The following is a 25,971-nucleotide window of genomic DNA, read 5'->3' as shown; positions in this document are numbered from 1 at the left end:
ATTAGTAAAAACATTTAAAAAAGTTTCTGTGGAGTCTATTCCGACTCATAGTGACCCTATAGGACAGAGTAGAACTGCCCCACAGGGTTTCTAAGAAGTTGCTGGTGGATTCGAACTGCCAACCTTTGGGTTAGCAGCCGAGCTCTTAACCACTGTGCCACCAGAGCTCCTAAAAATGAGTTAAAAAAAAAATAGTATCTACAAAAAATTAAAAGGAAAAATAATTGGGTTACAAAGGGTTTTAACAAGAAGTCAAAGGGAAATATTTCTAGACTTCATATATTTTTAAACCCATGTTTACCACAATAAGATCATATTGTTTAGAAACGAATTGGTACAGCCACCATACCTGAAGATTTGAGTAATTTGCTAAAATAAGAACATCAGTAGCCTATGCAGAGGTTAAAACATGAAACACTGCATGGGGGTTTTATCAGCCTTACTGGTCACTCAGGATGGCGAAACTCCATAGCTCTAACCAGGTTACCCTCAGCTTCCGTATTTCTTAAACCAGGACTTCTCAGGGAAAGCCAGTGGGGCACCTGTAATCCTGAACCATGCAGCTTGGAGCAACTTGTTCACACAGCCACTTCCCAGTCAGCTCACACCGTCAGCATAACATCTACTCATTCCTCATGCCACTTGCCTCTACTGACTGTTATTATTATGTTGTCACAGACTGCTTTCTCCTTCATAACCTCTCTTCCCCTCTGCTTACTTTTATCCTTAGATAAATGGAAATGAGCTTAGATGAAAATCTGAGTTTCAGGTTACAAAACCAAGATAAAGAATTGAAGTGCTGAGAAAATGGGCAGTAAAGGAGGGTGACTTATAGACCTGTTGGTCTACATTAATTCTCAATTAACCAATACCAGTGACCATGAAGCCAATTTCAATTCATGGTGACCCCAATGTGTTGCAGAGTAGAAGTGCACTCCAAAGGGTTTTATGGATGTGAGCTTTTGGAAGGAGATCGCTAGGTCTTTCTGGGTGGGTTCAAACTGCTAACCTTTTGGCCAGTATTCAAGTGCTAAACCTTCTGTGTCACCCAGGCACCGCCAGGTTAAATACCAAAACCAAACCAACTGACGTCGAGTCGATTCCAACACTATAGGACAGAGTAGAATTGCCCCATAGAGTTTCCAAGGAGCACCTGGCAGATTTGAACTGCTGACCTCTTGGTTAGCAGCCATAGCACTTAACCACTACACCACCAGGGCTTACCAGGTTAAATATTTATCCCAAACTGATCAAAATCAGAAGTATATGTTTAAAAAAAACACACACACACAATAACTCTTTTCATGAATAAAACTGCCTACATACAGCTTTTCTCAGAGCACTCTTTGAGTATGTCAAAAGCACAATTTTAAATATCCTGTTTGAACAATAAACAATCAGTGTGGAGAAAATAGTCAGTCTTCTTCATACGTTCATTCAGTGGTTCACTCTTTCAACAAAAATCTCCTGCGTGCCTGTTGTGTGCCAAGCACTGGCTTGGGAAATGAATCACAGGGATGAAGAAAGTACCTAACCCCCTGGAAATTCATCTTCTAGTGACTCGCACAGCCCCTGCAATTACACATGTTTTTGTTTCTCTTTATTGACTTGCAAATTGATTTTAACCCATGTGAGAAGTGATGCCCTCTGATTACTATGTGGCTTTATAGTAGCCCAGTTCAATAAATGTGTAGTGAATTCTTAAAATGAAGGGTTATACTATAGTTTAAACTATTCAGACTTTGGAGACAGTAGACTTTAGAGTTGAACCTGAATTTAAATCTCAGCTCTATAACCCACTAGTTCTATGAAACCCAGATTTGTTATAGGTAAAATGGGAAGATAGTTAAATATGACCTTTGTAGAAACTGTTGTTGTTGTTAGCTGCTGTCCAGCCAGTTCTGACTCATAGGCACACTATGTACAACAGCACAAAAGACTGCCCAGTCCTGCCCCATTTTCACAAGAGTCGTTATGTTTGAGCACATTATTGCAGCCACTGTGTCAATCCATCTCATTGAAGGTCTTCTTTTTTGCTGACCCTCTACTTTACCAAGCTTGATGAATTCTCCAGGGAATTGTCCCTTCTGATATCATGTCCAAAGTAAATAAGACAAAGTCTCAACATCCTTGCTTCTAAGGAGCATTTTGGCTGTACTTCTTCCAAAGACAGATTTGTTTCTTCTTCTGGCAGTACATGGTATATTCAATATTCTTCATCAACATCATAATTCAAAGGCATCAATTCTTCTTCAGTCTTCCTCATTCATTGTCCAGCTTTCAAATGCATATAAGGCCATCGAAAATGTCCAGTTGTGAGGATTTTCGTTTTCTTTATGTTGAAGTATAATCCATATTGAAGGCTGTAGTCTTTGATCTTTATTAATAAGTGCTTCAAGTCCTCTTCACCTTCGGCAAGCAAGGTTGGTCATCTGCATAATGCAAGTCATCAATGAGTCTTCCACCAATCCTGATGTCCTGTTTTTCTTCATATAGTCCATCTTCTTGAATTATCTGTTCAGCACACAGGTTGAATAAGTATGGTCAAGAGGTGAAAGAATACAACCTTGACACACACCTTTCCTGATTTTAAACCATGCAGTATCCCTTTGTTCTGTTCAAACAACCGCCTCTTGGTCTATGTACAGGTTCCGCATGGGCACATTTAAGTGTCCTGGAATTCCCATTCTTTGTAATGTTATCCATAATTTGTTATAATCTACACAGCTGAATGCCTTTGCACAGTCAATAAAACACAGGTAAACATCTTTCTGGTGTTGTCTGCTTTCAGCCAAGATCCATCTGGGTCAATTAAAGTACGTAGAACACTGAGTCCTAGGCTCCGCATAATAGGCACTCAATAATTGTTAACACTTTTCTCCTCCCCCTTGAGGAAGGAAATGCAAAGTTGAAGGAGACCAGAAATGCAATTTTATTGCGGCTTTCTTTAGAATGTCATCCATAGTTATTGAATAAAGACATTTTCTTAATTTAGCATTCTTTTAGTAATCAAAAAGTGTGCCAATAAGAGCACAAGTCAATCTTTTATGAATTAAAAAACATAAAATATTTGCATATAAAAATGCAGACAAAGCAGTTTCATTCACCATGCATATGTGATTAAATATGAATTAAGATGCTTAATGTACAGTATATCAGCTTAGCATACTACTTTTTTGTGTATTAATATGCTTATAAAATTATTCTAACATTAAACATATCTATACAATCATGAGTATTATTACAAGATAATTGGCCTTTAGGGAATGGTATGCCATTTTTGAAAGTGGCAGAGTATTGCAGAAGAAATTACCTAGCACAATAATGTACACAATATTTACCTACTGTAAACCAAACCAAAACCAAACCCAGTGCCGTTGAGTCAATTCTGACTTACAGTGACCCTATAGGACAGAGTAGAACTGCCCTATAGAGTTTCCAAGGAGCGCCTGGAGGATTCAAACTGCCGACCCTTTGGTTAGCAGCCGTAGCGCTTAACCACTACGCCACCAGGGTTTCCTTTACTTACTGTTTTAGTTTCTTATTGCTGCTATAACAAATTACCACAAATTTAATGGCTCAACACAACACAAATTTATTACCTTATAATTCTGGAGGTCACAAATGGGTCTCCATGAGACAAAATGGGCAGCTCCTGTCTGGTGGTGAGATGAGAAGGGAGAAATGGATAGGAGCTGGTTGAATGAACATGAGAAATCCAGGGTGGAAAGGGGGAGCGTGCCCTCACATTATAGAGATAGCAACTAGGGGTCACATAACAATGTGTGTATAAATTTTTGTATGAGAAACTAACTTGAGCTGCAAACTTTCACTTAAAGCACAATTAAAAAAAAAAAAAAGGAATTGATGCAAAAATTGTTCTAGGACCAGTGAAACAAGTAAGACAAACAACCATGTGACTAACTACTTTATGGCAGCACAGAAAAACTACTACCTTGTTTATAAATACCTGCTTACAATAAACAATTAGAACTCACACTAGGGAGGAAAAAAAATCAGCTCTCTTCAATGCTTGCTGGACGCCCAGGAGAAGATCCACAACTCTAGGTGCTACAGTAAACCACTGTCCCCCACACAACTAGGTGCAATTGCAGTCCATTCAATTTATGTAACCCAGTCCAAACTCCAGGGAACCTTCTGAAGCAGAAGTCTTCCTTGAGGCAGCAGACACAACCTGCCCTCAGGAAGAAAATGATAGATCTTACCTTACTGGTGAGACTAGAATCCCTGATACCCTCAGGAGTCTAGGATTTATCATTCTGATTTGATAGGATCTTATTTTATATAAAAACAGCACAAATAAAAGCAGCATTATTCAAAAAAAAGAAAGAAATGAGTCTCACTGGGCTGAAATCAAGGGGTCAGCAGGACTGTATTCCTTCTGGAGCCTCTAGGGAAGAACCCATCTTCTTGTCTTTTCCAGTTTCTAGAGGCTCATCCTTGGCTCATTCTAAAGGCATTGCTTGGTTCATCTTCAAAACCATCTCTGACCAGTACAGTCTTTCTCACATCGCATCACTCTGACACTGAGTCTTTTGCCTCCCTCTTCCACTTTTAAGGACCCTTCTGATTACACTGGTATCACCTAGATAATCTAGGACAATCTCCCTGATTAGCAACCTTAATTTCTTCTGCTACTTTAATTCCCTTTTGCCTCATAAGGTAATATATTCACAAGTTCCAGGGATTGATTAGGACACGGGCATCTTTTGGAAGCCATTATTCCACTTACCATACCGGTTGTTGTTAATTGCCTTCAAGTTGGCTCTGACTCATGGCAACATTATGAACACCTTCTCCTCACTTATTGACTATCTTGTTATCCAAGGTTTTGCATTTATGACAATAGCAAAAAAGTACTATCAGTACTGAAATTGTGGGAAAAGATATGAAAAAGCGAATTTAAGCTATTGAGAAAATGTGGAATTGAGTCCCTTTATAAGCTGCTTTTCACTAAAATATATGTTCCTAGAGGTAGCTCTGAACACTTTTCCTATGAAGACTAAAATTTGTTGGGTCATCCAAAAAGAGCTCATATGGTAAACTAAGACCCGAGTACAAATGCAGCTGACGATATTGGAATGGTTTCCAATAGAAGCTTAAGTTTGCTCAGCATTTTAAATGACTGAAAATAAATATTTGATTAACAGGAATCAGAAGGCAGCATGCTGCTAAAGCTCATGGAAGTAAACTCAGTAAGCATCTATGCCTTCCTGATAACAAAGAATGAACCCGGTAGTGGAGTGGCAAGAAAGAGGACCCTTGAGTATAATACCAGATTAGATAAAAGAGCTTTAAATCATTGTAATGTTCTGAAAAAGAGAACACACAAGGCAATTGAAAAAAGAAGACATGCTGTAGGAATTTAGAATATGAGTTCAAATTAAAAAAAAGTTGTGATTTTTGTATACCTTATTTTATCTAAGATGTGTTCCACAAATTATCTTAAAGTGAATCATAGAAATATATTTTTCCCTTAACTGACATTAATAAGTTGAGGCCGTTTTACTCCAGGAAGTATATTGTCCATGCTTTTTAATCAAATATTACAAATGTAGCAATTTTTTAAATCACACAGTTAAAGATTATTTCATAATACAATATATTATTTGAGCACGAAGGATAGGAAAAAATTATGAACAAATTGTGTTATAGCATATCTGTTCCTGTTTAGAACATATTCAGTAAAAATTACATTAAATATAAAATATTTAGAACATATTACAGTGAAAAATTAAATACAAAATCATGTAATAATTAAATAATTCAGTTCTATTCTATTAAAAAAGCAGATGAAAATATAAAACATATAGTGTCCGTTTGGGACTAGGTTTACACTAAAAGAATGTAGTGCTATAGCTTGGGAAGATTTATATAACAAGAATATAAACTTAAAATGTCCCAAATACTCAAATCCATTTGCACAAAATGTCTCTTAGAAAAGGCAGCAAGTGAGAATGCCAAAGGGATTCATGTTGGGTGGTCATGAGAAATGACGGATTATCATTTCACCATCATTGCCATCATCACGATATCAACATTGAAATTAAGGAAAAGCAGTAGTCTTATTCAATACTGAAACCATTTTGCATGCTAAACACTATAGTTATCCCATTTTACAGGTAAAAGCAGAGGTGTAGAGTACATGGCCAAACCAAGATCTGAATCTAGGCACCAGGCTTCATATCTGTGCCTGTAACTACTACACCATGGTGCCTTCACGCAATTAGACTGAAAGTAACTTAATTGCTCAGGGTGGTATTTAAAGTAGTGTAAAATTTATAACTATCACGCATTGTCAATTAGAATCAATTCTAAAATATTCTGTGTGTTGTTTTTATGCTCTTTACTTATCAAATTAACTAAGAATTCATATATAACTTCCACTAATATCTACATAAACCAAACCAAACCCACAGCCGTCGAGTCAATTCCAACTCATAGCGACCCTATAGAACTGAGTAGAACTGCCCCATAGAGTTTCCAAGGAGCACCTGGCAGATTCCAACTGCTATATCTACACAGAATGTATAATAACAAGAGAGTCTGCACTACTCAGATTCTAAAGAAAAGTCTAAGGGAAAAGATTATTTTATATATACCCACACATGTACGCGTGCACGTGTGCACACACACACACGCATGGAATCCCTGTGTGGTGAAAACAGTTAATGTGGTTGCTAACCAAAAGGTTGACAGCTTGAGTCCACCCAGAGGCACCTTGGAATAAAGATCTGGTGATCTACTTCTGAAAAATCAGTGACTGAAAACCCTGTGGAGTGCAGTCCTACTCGGACACACATGGAGATATATATATATATATATATATATATATATATATATATACCCTCGCCTCACTTATTGAAAAGGTTAGGTTCCAAAAAGTAGGTCGTTATGTGAAATCAGTTTTATGCAAAAATGGAGGATGACCACATCGGATCACAAAATGGAGGATGACTACATCATTACGCAACTGCCAAATTACATTATTACATAACTGCCAAGTTACCTCATTACATAACTGCCAAGTCATATTATTACACAATTGCCAAACCACTGAGAACCATGGCCCAGCCAAACTGACACATAATGTTAACCATCAAAACCAGCGTTATTTTCATCTCACACCTCAGTGCTTGTTACTGCCAGACGAACATTGTTAATGACCAAAATAGTCAGATAGTAGGTTTATTTACTACTGTTATAAATACAGTTATAAATACAAAATGTCAGATAATGAAATACCTGATAAGTGAGGAGACAGTGTATATGCATGTGTATGTGTGTGTGTATATACATATATATTTAGCATAAATATATTTATTTAATTCTATGTTTTGTCCCACAAGGCTCTCAACCAAAACAAAGAAAACTCTTGTTATCTACATGGTTTTCACACCTGAATTAAGTCTAATTTTTTATGAGTTTCTTTTCAGGAAAATAGCAGCTTTTCTTGTCTTCAGTTACAAAAAGACTTTAAAGCATCAGCTTTCCCCCAGATCACATCACTGCTACTTCCCAGGATCCACAGGATGATTGAAATGAGAAAGAAAAATCAAATGCAAGAAAAATTCAAAGAAACACAAGGGAACTTAACTGGTTCTTGCTGCTAACACTCTATAATTTGTCATGAGTGGACTGCTTAGTAGACATAATTTCCTTCTCTCTTCCTTAGGCATTGTGGCAGAGCGATTTATGGTACTCCATTAACTGGAAGTACGAGGAAAATGTGGCTGAAGAGGATAAGAAACTCACTAATGTAAGGTGAAATCAAAATCAATCTCTAACAAGAGATTACTTTACACATTAGCTTCTCTGGGGTCACATCAAATCTTCCAGCCAGTGGCTCATGTATTTCTAGCAGGGGGAAAATGATTGGAATGATAAATAAGGAGTAATGATGAGTAGAACATGCCAAAGAAAAGGTAGGCAAAGCGAAACTAGGACAATCTGATGGACTGGGAGATGACTGCTCTCAGCTCCACCTTATAGCTCACCTTTTATTCAACTAAAGAGCAAAGAAATTCTGAAATTAATGTGGGATATTGAGTACTGAATGTTCTTTTTTTTTTTTTTCATTTTCCTGCCTAAGATATCTCAGTAAAACTGAAAGAAACATATGGCGTCAGTAGATGCTCGTGGGGCTCTATGGAACAGTAATACAGACTCTGGATCATATGTTTCTATCATGCTATGTCGATGTGAACGCACTTGATTAAGGCTTATGAGAGTGATCATCTGTCACAAGTACATTTATCTTCTAAAATGCTTTGTGCAGTCATTTGCATCCTTCACTGCATATGCATAATAATCTTCATGTGCGTTTGCTTAAAAATTAGGTCATGCCTCTGAGTGGTTGACCATTTCTTATATAACAGACAATGTTCTCTAGGATAAGAACATCTTAAAATTAGACAGGACCTTTGAGGCTACCTAGTCAAAACCTCATTTTACAGGTGAGGACGCTGAGGTTCAGAAAAGGTAACTTGCTTGTTCAAGGTCAGAGCAATGTTAATGAGGCTAAAATCTGGATTTCCTGCTTCACAGTCCAAACGTTTCTCCACTTTGGTCTTTATCTCACTCTCTGGCAGACACTGACTCAGAACTGGCTTGAAAATGTTTACCACTTTCCCGTTCATTTAATTCAATATAAACCTTTCAGCTAAAAACTATTTGCAAAGCACTTTGACAGGCAATGTGGGGTTGGCAGGAAGTCAGAGTGCAAAATACAAAAGAATTTTAATTTTTATCTCATCCTGAAGAATTCCTGAATGGAGATACAACCACAGAGGCGTAAAATGACCCAAGAACAACACAAAACACAAACCTAGAAATGTAAAACAAAGGAAGTCCAGATCGAGAACATATGTGTTCAGAATTGGTAATGTTTGTAAATTAGAAAATATTTCAGGGATTGGTTGATTTGATAAGAATACTGGTTTCAGAGAAATGAAGGGTTATATTATAAAAACAAGTTTGAAAAGTTTAGGTTTGAGTTAATGGTCAACAGGGAATAATTTTAATTTAATAATTTCTCACAGCATCTTTGGTAACACCTATAACAATTTTAGGCAATTGAAAAGATGCCCCTTTGATGACTAAGGTGCATCTGATCTAAGCCCTTATCTTTTTGATCACCTCATATGTGTGTGAAAGTTGGGTAAAGAAAAAGGAAGATGGAAGAAGAACTGATGCATTTGAATTGTGATGTTGGCGAAGAATACCGAATACACCGTGGACTAACTGCCAGGAGAATGAACACATCAGTCTTAGAACAAATACAACCATAATCTTCCTTAGAAACGAGGATGGTGAGACTTTGACTAGCTCACTTTGAACACGTCAGCAAGAAAGATCAGTTGTTAGAAGAGGACATCATGTTTGGTAAAGCAGAGGGCTAGTGAAAATGGGGGAAACTCTTAATGAGATATACTGACACAATAGCCAATAGCCGCAACAAGGGACCCCAGCATACCTGGGCGACGTTTCATTCTGTAACACACAAAGTCACCACTCGTCAGAACCAACTCAATGGCAATTAACTACAAGACATAACAAGTTGTATTAGATAACTACTTCTACAATGATCTATTTAAAATCTGTCTCCTCTACTAGAATTTAAGTTCTATGAGAAGCCACATCTGACCTGATGTTGTCAGCATTTAGCAGAGTAGAGGTGTTAAGTAAAAATTGGCTGATAAATTAACGTAAGAGAAGTTACGAACTGGAAGAAGTGCTGTGGAATAACTCTGTGGCAGAAATCTAAAAGCTACTCTTGAGGAGTCCAGGAGATAACTCACACCATAGTAGCCTATGCTTATACTAGGGATTTGATCATAGAAGTGGGAAGGGAAGGAGGGATCTAGCGGGAATTTCAAAGTAACAATATAATTTATGGACAGAGGAGTATGAACAGGGGTGAAAGGGAAGAAGTCAGTGTTAACTCTCAACATTGGATCTCTGAAACAATGGAGATAGTGCTGATAGAAAAGATGAAATTAGAGATCAAGAACCTTGAAAACATTCTGCTCCATGAAATAAATCAGTCCAAATGGACAAGTTTGTATAACTCACTCATAGGAAATACCTAGAATAGGCAAATATATAAAGATGAAAGTTTATTAGTGGTTACCAGGAGTGTGAAGGATGGGGGAAAGGAAGGGGAGTCATTGCTTAGGAGGCACTCAGTTTCTGTTAAGGGTGAAGGAAGAAATTGAAAATGGATACTGGTGATAATGTACAACACGATGAATGTAATGAATGTCACTGAATTGTAATGTAAAAAATGTAAAAATGTCAAATTTTTTAAAAAGAAAACAGGATCAACCCATTGGCTAACTCCTACTAGCGATATGAACGTAAAAATTCTTGACTTAACTTCTCTACATCTATAGAATTCATTTCAGGGCTTAGCCTTTTAAAGTCTCTTAAAAGAAAAAAAAAATCAACAACAAACCAGTTGCAGTCAAGTCGAATCTGATTCATGGTGACCCCTGTGTTTCACAGTCTCCTAGGCTCAGCCTGGTTTTGGCACGTAGAAGATATTCAATCAATAGTGGCTATTTTAATTATGATACCTTTTGGTTTTAGATTGCTTAATTTCACAACTTTGGTCTTGGACTGCTTTCAAATTTTAGTTTTAGATTGCTTCATTTCATATATTTTATATACGTGAAAGAGCAGAGATGAGGAAAGCACGCTGGAATCCGTGAGTGTAGCATTTAGAGCTGAAGCCATGTGAGTGAAGAGGCCTTCAAAGGAATGGTGCTCGGAGAAAGGCCAAAGAAGGGGAGAGTTGAGGAAAGAAGATGAGATAAAGGAGACAAAGGAACAAAAGATAGTCAAGGCAATGTGAGTTCCCGAAGTATGGGCAAGGGGAAATTTAAAATGGATAAGCAGTTATTAACAATCCTAAGTGTACTATATATAAGAAATGAATCTATAAAATAATAAGTGAAGGGGTCCCTGTTTGGAACAAATGGTTAAGCACTTGACTACTAGTTGAAAGGTTGGCGGTTTGAACCCACCCAGAGATGGCAGACCTGGAAATCCGCTCCTGAAAGGTCACAGCCTCGACACCCTGTGGAGCAGTTCTACTCCACGCACATGGGGTTGTCATGAGTCAGAATCAACTCCGTGGCAACTAACAACGACAACAGCAGGTTTACAACATGCTTTCACAAAATAATAAGTGAGGTGGAAGATAAATGATCCGGGGGATTTTTTTTTTGGAGACATGCTTTTTATAACCCAGCAGTACTGAATGACTCATCTCATTGCAGTTCTTCTTTCCATCTTCTACACTTAATCTTTTGTATCCCGAATTTAATTGTTTATGTCACGCTTGTTGTTGTTCTTAACAATAAGTAGGCAGTATACCCAAATGTTTGACAAACTGTGCTTTGATTGGATGTTTTAGCAAAGAGAAAGTGTTTTGTTGAAGGGAAAGGGCAGTGCCACAGTGCTCAGCTGCCTGCTTATGTAAACACTTGACTGCTTTTGACAAGTTCACGGTCTACCAAGACTATTTGCAATTCAATTCAATTTGAGTAAATGAAGATTTTTAGAGAAAACAGCTGGCAGGAGAAACATTTCACACTTGATCTCTCTTGAGACCATGAAATCTTCTGCCTAAGCTGTGTGTGAGTGTGTGTGTGTGTGTGTGTGCATGATACATGTTTTCATACACACACACAGGTTTTTAAGAAGCTGGATTCTATAGGATTTGGGCTAATGGACAGAAGAAAGTATTATATTCCTTGGTATTTTTCCCAAGACACACATGACTGTACAAATAACACAGTGAGCCCAATGTTCCAAGATGAAAGCTTTCAAGTTATTGCAATTCATGAGGTAAAATGAGTTTTGTTGTGTTGTTTTTTGTTTAAGTGAAAATAACCTTAATTCATTCTTTAAAAAACAAAAGAAAACAAAACTACAATTAGTGTTGATGTTCTCTGATTGGTTCAAAATTAGTCTTTATTATCGAGGGATATTATGGTAGCATAGTGGTTAAGAGCTACAGCTGCTAACCAAAAGGTTGGCAGTTTGAATCCACCAGGTGTTCCTTGGAAACCCTATGGGGCAGTTCTGCTCTGTCCTATAGGGTAGTTGGTCTGGTTTTTTATCGAGAGATACAGAACCCTGCCAAAATGTAGAAAGCTGCAGATTACTATATGGACCCAACACATGACTTTTTAAAAACAATTCTAAAGAGAAGCAGCAAAGGAAGTAAAAAATTGGTTTATTCTGATTTTATGGGTAAAAAAAAAAAAAAAAAAAAATACCCAAAATTACACAAAAATGAGATGTACGTGAAAGACAAAAAATAATAAATGACCATGAAAAGCAAAAGAAATTAAGATTACCCTAAATTTGCCCAAGATTCTTAGAATATAAAATTCATTTAATGTATAAATTTACATACTAAAATTATAATTATATATTTAAATCGTATTCATAATCTTTTAGAAATGAGTCAATTTTTTTCTAAAGAAATCATCTTTTAATTTAAACTATTAAAATTCATTTGAGTATTATTTAATCCTAGGAATTTGCTTACTCAGAATCATGATCCCCCAGATATTCTTATCCAGGTATGTACCCTTACCTTCTGTTTTATCCAAATAAACTGATTTTCCCCCAATTTTATTATTTCAGGTCCTAATATCCGTCTCCATAGAGAGCTAGATGATGCCACTAACAGTGAAAGAGAATTGTTCTCTCTCCTTTAGCCCAGGCCAGGACTGAAAGCTACTGGCTGCTCCTTGAAGTCTATGATCATTAAGGCTGTGTGTTAACTTGGCTGGACCATGATTCTCAGCAGTTTGGCAGTTATGACATAGTTTGGTAGTCGTATAATAATGTAATCACTTCCATGATGAGATCTGATATAATGTGATCACCTCCATGATGGGATCTCCTATGAGTAGCCGATCAGTTGAAAGGGCATTTCCTTGGGGATGTGGACTGCATCCAACATAGGTGGACTTTCTGCCAAGGCTCATGGACTTTGGCTCACTCTGGATCCTGCAGCGGGCTCCTGTTCTTCCGATCTCCAGTTCTTGGGACTCGAGCTAGCAGCTTACCTGCTGTCTTGCCTGTCAATCTTGAGATTCATCCATCACCACGACGTGTGAGCCAGAGCCCTGTTGTCTGGAATGCCAATCTTGGGTTCCACAGCCTCTGTAGCTATGTGAATCAGGAGAACCCTCCAGCCTCAGTATTTTCTAGCCTCTATAACTATAACTGGGTGAACAATTTCTTTAATATAAATCTCTCTATATATTTATACGCTTTACTGGCTTTGCTTCTCTAGAGAACCTAGCCTGAGACAAAGCCACGTTAGGGCTTTTGTGGCAGTCTAAAGGTGCTTCAACATTAGGCACTGACACAGACCCCACCCTGCATACACCTCCCCTCATATTCTGCCTTCTCCTGTTACCAATTCAATTTGAAATTAGTCCACTTCTTTCCACTGCCACATCCCAAGCCCCCAATATTTCTTGCCTGGATTTCTGCAATAATCTTTTTATTGTCCTTTTTCTTTTTTTGTACACTATAATTCATCCAACTCAGCCCCGGCAGAGAATTTCACAAAATGTAATTCTATTGAGAGTATATCCATGCTCAGAAAGACTCAATTATGCCCAACTCCCTAGGAGATGAAGTACAAACATTATAAGTCCCTCCACAAAATGGCTCCCAATTATCTGACTAGCCTTATCTTGTGTGTAATCATAGTTTATTGGCCATACTGAGAGTTTTTTTTTTTTTTTTGTAAAAGGGGTGCTATTAATAATTATGTTGGGACAATAAGGCAAACCAGGACCTATAGTCATCAACAATCCTTGTGGCTATCCTCAACTCAGAACAGTGTTTTCTGTCACAGATTTTGCAAACAATGCCCTGACATTCCCACTGCTGAAGCTTTAAACCCACTGTTCCTGTCTCCTGGCAGGCTGCTTCCATCTGTTTTTCTTCACCCTTAAGGTCTGTCTTAGTCATCCACTGCTGCTCAAACAGAAATACCACAAGTGGATGGCTTTAACAGAGAGAAATTTATTCTCTCACTGTCTAGCAGCCTACAAGTCCAAATTCAGGGCATCAACTCCAGAGGAAGGCTTTTTCTCTGTCGGCTATGGAGGAAGGTCCTTATCATCAATCTTCTGGTCAAGGAGCTTCTCAGATGCAGGGAACCCTGGGTCCAAAGGACATGCTTTCCTCCAGGTGCTGCTTTCTTGGTGGTATGAGGTCCCCCTGCCTATCTGCTGGCTTCTCTCTTTTACATCTCAAAAGAGATTGGCTTAAAACATAATCTTGTAGATCTCAACATAACTGACACTAATCCATCTCATTAACATCATAGTGATAGGGTTTACAACACATAGGGAAATCACATCAGATGACAAAATGATAGGCAGTCATACAATACTGGGAATCATGACCCAGCTAAATTGACAGATATTTTGAGGGGGACACAATTCAATCCCTGACAAAACCTAACTTAAAATCCCACCTTGTTCATGAAGACTTGACTTAATCACACAAAAGGACATATCTTCCTCCTTTCAATACCCCTGTCCCCAAGGCCTTATTCTATTTATGTGGCCTCCCTTATGTTAATTTGCCTTAGTTTTAGCCTCTACTTGACCATAAAATTGGAAACCCTGGGGGCGTAGTGTATAAGAGCTATGGCTGCTAACCAAAAAAGTTGGCAGTTTGAATCTACCAGATGCTCCTTGGAAATCCTATGGGCCCAGTTCTACTCTGTCCTATAGGGTCACTATGAGTCGCAATTGACTCAATGGCAATCAGTTTTTTTTTTTTTTTTTGACCATAAAAAACTTATAATAAATTCTTATTCATCTTTGCATTTTCCTAAACTCTAACATCCTTGCACATAGTAAACCTTTATTTATTTATTGACGAAATCCAATCACCAGCTGTAAGCTGATATTAAATTGCAATCTTCAATAAACAGTAACTGCACGTAAAGCAAAATAATAGGAATTGGCAATCAAAGATTTTGAGTCATTTTATAAACCCAAAATCACTCACTCATTTTTGCACTAAAAGATTTTCTCAAAATACCTATTACACACTAAACTCCCTAAATGAGAATGGACAGTCATGTCGTCTGAAAAAAGTTCTTCTTGAGACCCTCACCTTAAATCTTTCTTTATGCAACAATATATGGTTTCATCAGCCAGATTTATTTATGGGGTAAAATAAGAACCTAAATATTTATGAAATAAATAAAATTCTCCATCGCTCAGCTCCCTAATCCAGAGCCCATGCCATAGAGGTAACCAGTTTGAATAGTTTGTTGTTCTTGCTTAAATAATGCACTTCTATTTCTTGCGCTATCAATCTTCCATTGTAGCGGTTGGCTTCTCACAATCGAAGTTCAGCGATTTAGTGCACGCGTGCAGCTCATCTCTCTGTTATCCCTCCACAAGCCAGCCCCCAATTTTTGTAAGCTATATTACTCTTTTTACTTTAAGAGAATTTAAAATATTTGCACTCATTTCAGTAGCTAAATTAATATTTCCGTGTTTTGTTTCTAGGTTACTTCTAAAAATGTAAAAATCAATACAAAAAGCAATTGCTGTTTTTTGGCTACTAAATATTATTCTCTTTGGATTCTTTCAAGTAGTACCACTTGGCCCACAGAGAAGGAATAAACATTATCATTAAAACTCTGTCTTTTGAAAGGTAATTAGACATTGTTGTTGTTAGGTGCTGTCAAGTTGATTTTCAACTCATAATGACCCCATATGACAGAGTAGAACTGCCCCCATAGGGTTTTCTAGGCTGTAATATTTATGGGAGCAGATCACCTCGTCATTCTACTACGGAGCTAATGGGTGAGTTCAAATCGCCGACCTTTGAGTTAGCTGCCCAGTGCTTAAACATTATGCACCCAGGGCTCCTTAATTAGACATTAGGATCTAATATATTCTTTTACATTTCTTTTTATAATTTCTTCCATGTGCAATTGGCACTGTTATTCATCTCATAATAGGTATGCTTTTTATTTTATTGGACTATGCCTAGAATAATTCAGACATAAGATATATATAGGCACCAGACTTTCTGAACCATTTATATTTTTAAACCTCATATTGATTGATAGTTTGGCTGGCTATAGAATTTTTAAGCTTAAAATACTTTTCCCTCAGAAGATCTTTGCTCGTTTCCTTCTAGAATTCAGGGAGGCATTTGAGGTTTGATGTATGTCTGATTTTCATTCCTTATAGGTATCCTTGGAAACCCTGGTGGCATAGTGGTTAAGTGCTACGGCTGCTAACCAAAGGGTCAGCAATTCGAATCTGCCAGACGCTCGTTGGAAACTCTATGGGGCAGTTCTACTCTGTCCTATAGGGTTGCTATGAGTCGGAATCGACTCGATGGCACTGGGGTTTGGTATACATATCCTTTTCCCTTTCTAAAAGCTTTTAGAATTTTCTCTTGATTACTGAAATTTTACTATATGGCCCTTTCAGTTTTAATAATTGTCTTTTCTCAGTTCATGAAATTTTTCCTTTTTTTTTAGTTATTTCCCCTCCTCTTTTTTCTCTGCTTCTTCTTCGGAAACACTTATTAGATGTTCTCTGGAATCTTGGATTTATGTTCCAAGTCTCCTAGCTTCTTCTCATATTTTCCTTGTCTTTCTTTTTCTTTTTGGTGCTACCTTTTTATTTTACCTTTCAGATCTCCAGCCTGGCCTTTAGCCCTAGCTCTTCCATTTTTAAGTCCATCCATTCAGCTTTTTATTATGACATTTATAACCTTAATTTCCAGGATCATTTTCTTATTCCTTGATTGCCTTTGTCCATAGCAGCCTGTACACATGTGTATGTGTATGTATGTGTGTGTTCAATATTCTCTTGATTCTCTCTTAGAACACTAAATTTCTATTTTCAAAAAAATTTCTCTTCTATTTTCCAAATTACCTTTACGCTTTTTGTTTTTAAATTTCTATTTGTTATTATTTAGTCATTCTTTGTCGTGATATTGATTTTCCTCAGTTATGTTGTGGTCCTTGGATTTGATGTATAATTATCATTGAAGGACAGGGTTGACTAATAAAGATTACTGGTGGGGGCCAGTTTTCTTGGACTGGAGGGCAGACTGTGGACTTGTGTTAAGTCAGAGATTGTTTTACCTGGCCAGCTTCTGTTTAGATGCATGAATGTGGGCAAAGCAAGCAGATTTGGGAAAAGCAAGCAAGACTTACATCCATACTAGGAGCCATCTACCATCCCCTAGAGTAGAGTTCTGGAGTTTTAACCTGCATTCACTCTACATATAAGGTTGGAGCCAAGAGGGGAGTTGAGGGCTCCAACTGGCTGAGCTATTCTGAAATGCTGTTCTGTAAATAATTCCGATAGTCACTCTAATGCCTGTTTCAGGCTTTTGTGACAACTTGGGATTTGGAGATTACTTGGGATTTCCATAGTAAGAATGACTTTATGTCTCTTGGGCTGTGCTTTCCATTTTAATTTCTCCATAAGTGAAACTTACATATTTATGGATTTTCTCCAATTGTTTTATCTAATGTAGGAAATCATGGTGGTGTGCTAGTTAAGAGCTATGGCTGCTAACCAAAAGGTCGGCAGTTCAAATCCACCATGTGCTCCTTGGAAACTTTATGGGGCAGTTCTACTCTGTCCTATAGGGTCATTATGAATCGGAACCAATTCAACAGCAATGGGTTTTATGTTTGGTTTAAGGTTGACCCTAACACTGTAACCCTGTAATGGCTTCCTCTGTCTCTTTTTCTCTTTCCTCCTTTCTTATGCTTTTTATTTTCTTTCTTTTCTTTAATTCCTCCTATTTTTTTAATTTTATTGGCACCTAAGAAGGAGAGCCAGCAACTAACAACAACAACAATAGAGGGAAGGATATATATATATAAATATATATGTGTGTGTGTGTGTGTGTGTGTGTGTGTGTGTGTGTACTAAAACCAAACCCATTGGTGTAAGTGGATTCCGACCCACAGCGGCCCTACAGGACAGAGTAGAACTGCCCCATAAGTGCAGCTGGTAGATTCGAACTCTACCCTTTTGGTTAGCAACTGTAACTGTTAGCCACTGCACCACCAGGGCTCCAATATATGTGTGTGTATGTGTGTTTGCCAGTCTGTATCTTGAACCAGAGGCAAAACTAAGCTTCTTTTGCTAGATTTCTTTTAATAGTTCAAATAATCTGCTTTTCATTTCTTTTAAATAGCTTGGACTTTATACTAATATTTGGTTACATATTTTTCTACACTTTCGGGGGAGTAGGTAATAACTCATACAATGCTGCATTTAGAGAATACCCGTTGAGAATGGTTTGTAAAAATTTCCCAACATAAAAATACATGTTTGGTTACAGCCAGAAAGAGCTATTTGTTTGCAATCTGCTCTTCCTGGCACCCTGTGTGCTCTGTGAGATATAAGTATCTGCTAAATCACAGAAAATGCAATTTGAAGTTACAACAAGTAAATTAGTCACCACATTCTGTGCTAGCAACAGTCTGGGTATCACTAAGGTTCTGTCTATATGAAAAAAAAAGTAAATCTATTTATATGGCATTCCCCTAAAAATTTTGAAATAACAAAGTCATGGTCACCATGACTCTGAAAATATTAAGATTTAGTTTTGATCAAACCTGGTGCCCCAGCATTTTCAATCATATCAAGAAGAATAAACCATTTTGATGCAATGTGTTGGAGCCCTGGTGGCCCAGTGGTTAAGAATTTGGCTGCTAACTAAAAGGTCAGCAGTTCAAATCCACTAGCTGCTTCTTGGAAACCATATAAGGCTGTTCTAGTCAGTCCTATAGGGTCTATAGGAGTCGGAATAAACTTGATAGCGCTGGGTTTTTATGGGGTGTTAACTTTAGGACTAAGGTCACTAATTGGCTATCTAATTGGCTGGCTGATTAAACTATTGTGATTTGGGCAGAAAAACTGTAAACCTGATTCAAATAATTAAAAAAAAAGATAGATGTGTAAATACCATGATCTCACTAACAACCAAATGCTTAAATTAAGTATCCCTAGGCCCCATAGCTTCCTCAGAGACCTAAACGTTAGGACCACGGAATCTGAGCATGCAAGAAGGTTCGTTAAGCAAATGTTTCTTCGCTCTGTCAAACAAGATGAGCGTCTCCCGAAACAATTGCACTAAGTGTGTACGTTGGTGATTTTCTACAGCAATAATATGTGGCACAATTAGGGAAAAAAAAAAAAAAAAAAAAAAGCCAGGCTAAGGCAGCATTCTCTAGGAGATCTACTTAGCAGGCCTGCCTACACTCTACCCCACAGTCTCCTTATTTATTTTTCCTTCAGCATTTTCACAAGAATGTCTCTTTAAATGAGTTTCTTTAACCACTGCTCCATGAGAGCTCAGACTCTAATGAAATGCATTCCACTGAAAAAACTCACTGCTGTTGAGTCGATTCCAACTCATAATAATTCTGTAAGACAGAGTAGAACTGTCCCTATAGGGATCCCATGGGTACAATCTTTAGAGAAGCAGACTGCCACATCTTTCTGCCATGGAGTAGCTGGTGGATTAGAACCACTGACCCTTTGGTTAGCAGCTGAGTGCTTAACGACTGTACCGCCAGATTTCCAACTAAGTGCATAAACCAAAATACTAAACCCCTTGCCGTTGAGTCAGTTCTGACTCATATGGACCCTATAAGACAGACTAGAACTTCCCCATAGGGTTTCTAAGGAGTGGCTGGTGGATTTGAACTGTCAACCTTTTGGTTAACAGTCAAGCTCTTAACCACTGCACCACCAGGGCTCCAACTAAGTGCATAAAGGTAATCATATACATTTTTCCATATTTTTTTTTCCTTTTTTTATTTGGTTTTACCCTTCCAGGCTTTACTGCAACTGCCAAGTCTTCTCCAGAAAATGCTGAAGTAGTTCTATAACTCAGGGCTTCAGAAAGCCTTCAAAGGGATCAGTTTCAAATGACTTCAAGCTGACACGGAAAGACAAGGTTAGATAGTTTACCAAAAGATAGCCGAACATAGTTATACAGAACAATTACAAACACTGAAGCTGGGCACTGATAATGATTTCCATTTCCCTCCTTTCTAAGGAAATGGAGACATTACATGGACAGGTATGGCTGGAAAACTACCTCCATTCTGATCTATTCTGTAAATCTTTTCCATCATTGCCCAGGTTACACTCACACTTGTCTTCAGGTTTCTCAGGCATTCCTTTCCTCATCTGGAATATTCTTTGAAGCAGGAATTATATTACTACTTTCAAAACTAGTTTTCATAGCTCTTGTTACGGTTATTCTCATTTCAAATTTTAAAATGAAAATTTCAGCAACTGCTTTCTTAAGACACTTTGCTTTCCTCCAGTATTTTCTGCTAAATGCATGAAGACAGTTACATATTGTCTCAGGAACAACTCTCCCTCTTTTCTGTTTCTCTTTGCCAGTCCTACAGGTGCCTGTCTCCCTCGGAACCTTCTCTAACTGCTGTAATCTGCACCTTCAGGCAAGCCTCCATGTTTGAGCAAATACTTCCAGTTAGGGAGCTGCACAAACTAAATCTCAATAGCTAGGGGAAGTTGACCAATATCTCCATAAATCAAATCGGGTCCTTCCCACTCACTTCATCTGAATGGACTCAGTCATTAAATATTTTAAATATTCCAGGGAAGGTATTATAGTAAATGTTCAGGAGATCATGGTGAGTAGAACCAAATAAGACCTCTGCCCTTATACATTATAATGTAATGGTAATAATAATAATCAGGGGTGGAGTACTCAATAAGCAAGGTAAGCATAGGCTTACCTGTGCTTACTTACTAATCTGTAGTGAACAATTTCACATGATTTTCATGACATCTCTTACCTTGCTAATTGAGTGATCTGTCCCTGTCAAGGACTGAAAATTTAAAAATTGAATTTGATTCTGTAGGAAGGTGCTGTGGGGTTGGAAGGGAGATAGGTGCCAGTCATACCCAGAAGCGGAATCCTTGATGAGATGAAAAAATGTGAAATTGTTCAGTACAAATTAGTAAGTAAGTACAAGTAAACCTGTGCTTGCCTTCCTTATTGGGTAATCTGTCCCTGATAAAAAATTTGATATCAAGTTGACCCTGAATCATGGCGACTTCATGTGTGTCAGAGTAGAACTGTGCTCCATAGGGTTTTAAATGACTGATTTTTCAAAAGTAGATCACTGGGCCTTTATTCTGAAGTGCCTCTGGGTGCACCCGAACTTCCAACCTTTTGGTTAGCATCTGAGCACATTAACCATTTGCACCACCCGGGAACTCCATGGTAATTATACCAAATCCAAAACCACACCCATTGCAGTGGAGTTGATTCTCATAGTGACCCTATAGGACAGAGTAGAACTTTTCCACAAGGTTTCCAAAGTTGTACTCTTTACAGAAGCTGACTGCCACATCTTTCTCCCACAGAGTAAATGGTGGGCTCAAACTGTAGACCTTTCGATCAATAGCTGAGCACTTAACCACTGCACTAACAGGGCTTCTTATGGTAATATGAGCCAATGTTTATTCATTGCTGAGCATGTTAAGAGTTTTCATGACTAGTATGGTATCACTCTTAGCAAAACACCATTGAAGTATCTACTAGTACAAAAACATACCATAATAAGATAAGAGGAGTTTTGTTTGTTTGTTTTGTTTTTCTTTTTTTAAATGTCAGTCATCTCCCTAAGATGGGGTTGTCTCTTGGAAGACAGGAACTCAAGCCTGTTCTAGTTTGAGAATGGGGCTGGCTGTAGGTGGCAGGCGGTTGCTTTACATACAAATCTATATTCTCGGGGATTTTTTTTGTTTGTTTGTTATTAATCTCAGAAGCATAGTCACTTGTCTATGTTTTCTCTGCTAGTTTAGCTGAACCATGATTTGAACCCAAGTCCTCACACTCCAGGCTCTTGCTGTTCTTTGCTCCACTCATCCCCTCCACAGGCCTACACTCCTCTGCCTCTTCAAGAGAGAGATATTTAAAGAAAAAAAGGGAGAAGTCCCTGATAATCACATCAACGCTCCTTTTCTTTGTGTATTTTAGACAGAACTCAGGACAGCTATGATAATTCCTCTTCCATTTCTGCTTAAATATCTAGGAACTATTTCAGAATATGTGATAGTGACAATTTCTTTTAAAGAAATTCACATGTCCCATCACTGAAATGAGAAAACGTGCATATTTGTTGTTGTTGTTGTTATTTCAGAGAAAAAAATCTTGTTATAATGAGAATCAAAATGAGATATAGAGATAAGATGTCCCATTACGCCAGTCTAACTTCAACCATAAATAAGGATTTATATGTAGCATGTTCATTATTTACAGGGCACTGCATTTACTCATTCAGTGGACATTTATTGAGACTCTCAAAAAAAATTTTTTTTTTCTACTATATGAAAGGCTAGCTGTATACTAAGAGTTGAAGGAGCCCTGGTGGCACAATGGTTAAGTGCTTGGCTGCTAACCAAAAGGTTGGTAGTTCAAACCCACCCAGTGGCTCTATGGAAGAAAAGATCTGGTGATCTGTTCTCCTAAAGATTTCAGCCTAAGAAACCCCATGGGGTAGTTCTACTCTGTCCTATAGGGTCACTATGAGTTGGAATTGACTGGATGACACACAATCACATGTCGGCACTTAACACAATGTTAACAGTCATATTCATTTAGATGTTCATGAGATACTTCTCTCCACAAATTTGTAAGGGTGTCCCAGGTAAGATGAGAAGATAAGGGGTGGAGGTGAGTAAAGGGAGGAGTCTAAGATGGCCCCCAGGCTCCACTCATACAGAGAAAGGCTGGTTTGGACATATGGGGTTTTGGACATTTTTTAGTTTTCTTTTCTTTTCAGTTTTGAGGGAGTTTTGTTTTGTTTCCACTTGATGCTGTTGTTGAAGCACTGTGCTTCTTGGAGCTTGGCAATGTCATAACCTTTGTCTGATAATCTCAACTTTATAAGCCCAATTAGAGATGGTAAAACATGTGTGGAAGAGATTTCTGCCATCCTAGTTTCTTTTTTAGCAGTCCCTAACCAACCCTAAGGATTCTTTTCCTGACCATTAAATTAATTATATTTTACATTTTTTTGTCTTTTCAGCACAATTATGCAAGTTCGTGTGAGTCTGCAGTCATGCCACAGAGTTGCCCCCCTCCTTAACACCATTTTTCTGTAGAAAAAGAAAAAGGGCATTTATACCATGATTTAATAGGACACAGAAGTAGGCACAAGGATAATAAATGATGACATAAAAATCCACTGGAAAAACATGATGCATTTTGATTTCAAATTCTGAGTAAAAGAGTAATATCGGGAAATTAAAATGATGCTTTATCATTGAAGAAAGACATACTTTTGAGAGCTGTCTGTCTTCGTGGCTCCGCTACAAGTGTCCTTTTATAACTTAATTTCACCCAGAGGTGTTCCAAAACAGCTGTCTAAATTAGTCAACTCATTTTGCATTCCATTCCTACCTCTCTTTTAATTTTAGAGAGACTGGTATGGTGAAGTGAGTTCCTAGGAAGGCATAATTAAACGAAGAACTTTTGCTTTCCTGCTGTCTTCTGTGCTAGAAATTCTGTGGCACGAAGGTGTAGTTACAGGATGCAGACTTCTCTGTTTCTCATCTCAGCTCTGACCCCTCGCTATCCTGCCCTGCCCTTGAGCCTGGTATCTGCCTGGAGCTGGCAGGAATCAGGCAAGCCTGTCAGGAAGCCAGGCTGAGCCTCACAAGGGCAGGGCTGAGAAGCCGACTGACATGGGTTCAATAACTAGCACAATGCTGGACACATAGTAGGTAACGCTCAATAAGGATCTGCCAAATTAATGGATGTGTGTGCCACCTCACTGTGGTACCCACGTCAGTTGACAATTTAGGGCTAATTGGCTGAGCATTATAAATAAGAACAGGACTGACCAGCTCTCTGCCCCTTCAAAGTCAATAGAACATATTTAAAGCCTCCTTTTAGAGATATAAAAGTTTATATTCATTTTTAATGTTCATGTCAATTATTTTAACAATGTAAAAAAAAGATATTCTCAAATATTTTAAGTGTTATTTTGAATAATAAAGGTGCTTGGAGAAAAATTAAAAAATGATGTCTTAGGATTACACACAATTTTACCATATAAAGGACCTCAGTAGCAAAATATTAGCTGTGTATAATATGATAGCTCTTGATGTAGAGCTGATCTAAATTCAGCAACTCTAAGACTAGTTTCATAATTTGAGGATTCTACAATGCCTTTGAAAATTCCTGAATTAGTGTTTCTTAATGATTTCTTCAATTTTTTTCTCACTCAATCATATTATGAATACCAAATAAACTTCAATTAACATTTTATAATTGACCATTTGCTTCTTTGACTTACTTTGATTCTACACTGGCAAGAAAAAAAAAAAGAAATTTTCTCTAGCCACATTAAGTCATGTATCTATAGGCATGATATATCCACACCCATAAATATATACATTAGTAATAAATAGTAATGACCATTTATTTCTCTTACTAATATGTTAAATAAAAACACTAATATTATGCATGTTTGAAGTTCTATAATGATGTCCAGTAGCTTGATATAGGACCATTTTTGTTTATTCTAAAAATGGAGGTACTGAAAGAATTAACTAAATACCATTTAATTTGCTTCCCTCACCCCTGGAAGTTATTATATGAAAAGTTAGAATAGGTAATAATTTAAAAGGTATAAGAAAAAGAAGTTAGATGTTAGAGGTCAGGAGATTTTGTTTGGTTCAAATATTTATTGTCTACCAGAAAGCAGAAAAACTATTTATTATGGTCCTCCCTGGATAAAACTGTATGTAAAAAAGGCAATCCCAGGTTCGAATGCAAATATAAGTACTGCTTGATGTTATTAATAATTCATGTTATGCAGCCATTTCCGAACTCTCAAAAACACTACGTTATTTGCTCTGATTAGTTGAACTACCATGCCAAAACAGACCCCATAGACTTTGAAAGACTTTATTTCCCAACTTATACATTTGACTCCAAAGTTAAACTAACAGTTTTGATCCTAATAAATTCCCATCTGCATGTGTCAAAAGATAAAGTTTTCTGGTTCTTAGTTGTAAAGCCACAAACTGTCTTACTTTCCCTCCCTGCAGCGTGTTTGGTCCTGTGTAACATATTCTTGTCTTCCGCCAGGCCACATGGGTCATGAAAGGTCACAGGCTTGGAACCCATTGCAAGTTTGTCCTCAGTAGCAGCACGCGTGCTGAAGTGTATTTTCAGTCCAAACCTGACTGAGTCCACAGCGATCTGGTAAGGGATGAATGCTCATACCAAGGAGCTCTCTGTCCCTTGCTGAGCGTTTTTTTTTTTTTTTTTTTTTTTTCTGTGAATTAGCTGGAATTTTAAGAGCCATCCAGAGCCCCCAGGACTTTTTTTGATCCCTTCACAGTTTCTGATGGTGGAGAATGGAACACTTTTTAAGTTCTCACTTTGAGAGAAGAATTTTTTCCTGCAAACAGAAGAGCTGAAGGACTATCTGTTACTAAAAGATAGCACTTGTCTGTTTTTCAAGCTGACTTCTTTTCATCCCATGCCACTACTCAAACCTTGGAATTCAGGGTTGACCTGACTTCTCTGCTTTTCTGGACATACACAGAACTACACACATCCAATTCAGCAATCCTTCCCTTTCACATACAGATGTTTTTTGCTGGCTGTGTTTTTGTGGCAAAGGTTGATGGGAGGAGATTTGTAACAAAGGAAAATTATAGCTCCTCCTCGTACACAGGGAGATTTAATTGACCTTCACCTTCTAAAAATAACATAAACTGCTTTATGTAACGGCCCACGGCCGGCCTCTTTAAGCCTTATTCATCATTATCAACACATAGGAAGGTAGTAATAGCAGGGGCTGAGAGGAAATAGTAAAATGGTTCAGACTGAACTCAA

General features: G+C 37.7%; 1 protein-coding gene across 2 annotated transcripts in view; it reads right to left on the bottom strand.

Moving 5' to 3' along the window:
- The window catches only part of GRM8 (glutamate metabotropic receptor 8), a 913,900-nt gene that overhangs the window by 86,306 nt on the left and 801,623 nt on the right, over positions 1–25,971 (bottom strand). The window lies entirely within an intron of this gene.

The sequence above is a fragment of the Loxodonta africana genome, chromosome 8, assembly GCF_030014295.1.
Source record: "Loxodonta africana isolate mLoxAfr1 chromosome 8, mLoxAfr1.hap2, whole genome shotgun sequence".
In the NCBI taxonomy this organism is placed as follows: domain Eukaryota; kingdom Metazoa; phylum Chordata; class Mammalia; order Proboscidea; family Elephantidae; genus Loxodonta; species Loxodonta africana.
This window is presented reverse-complemented; position numbering and strand designations above follow the sequence as displayed.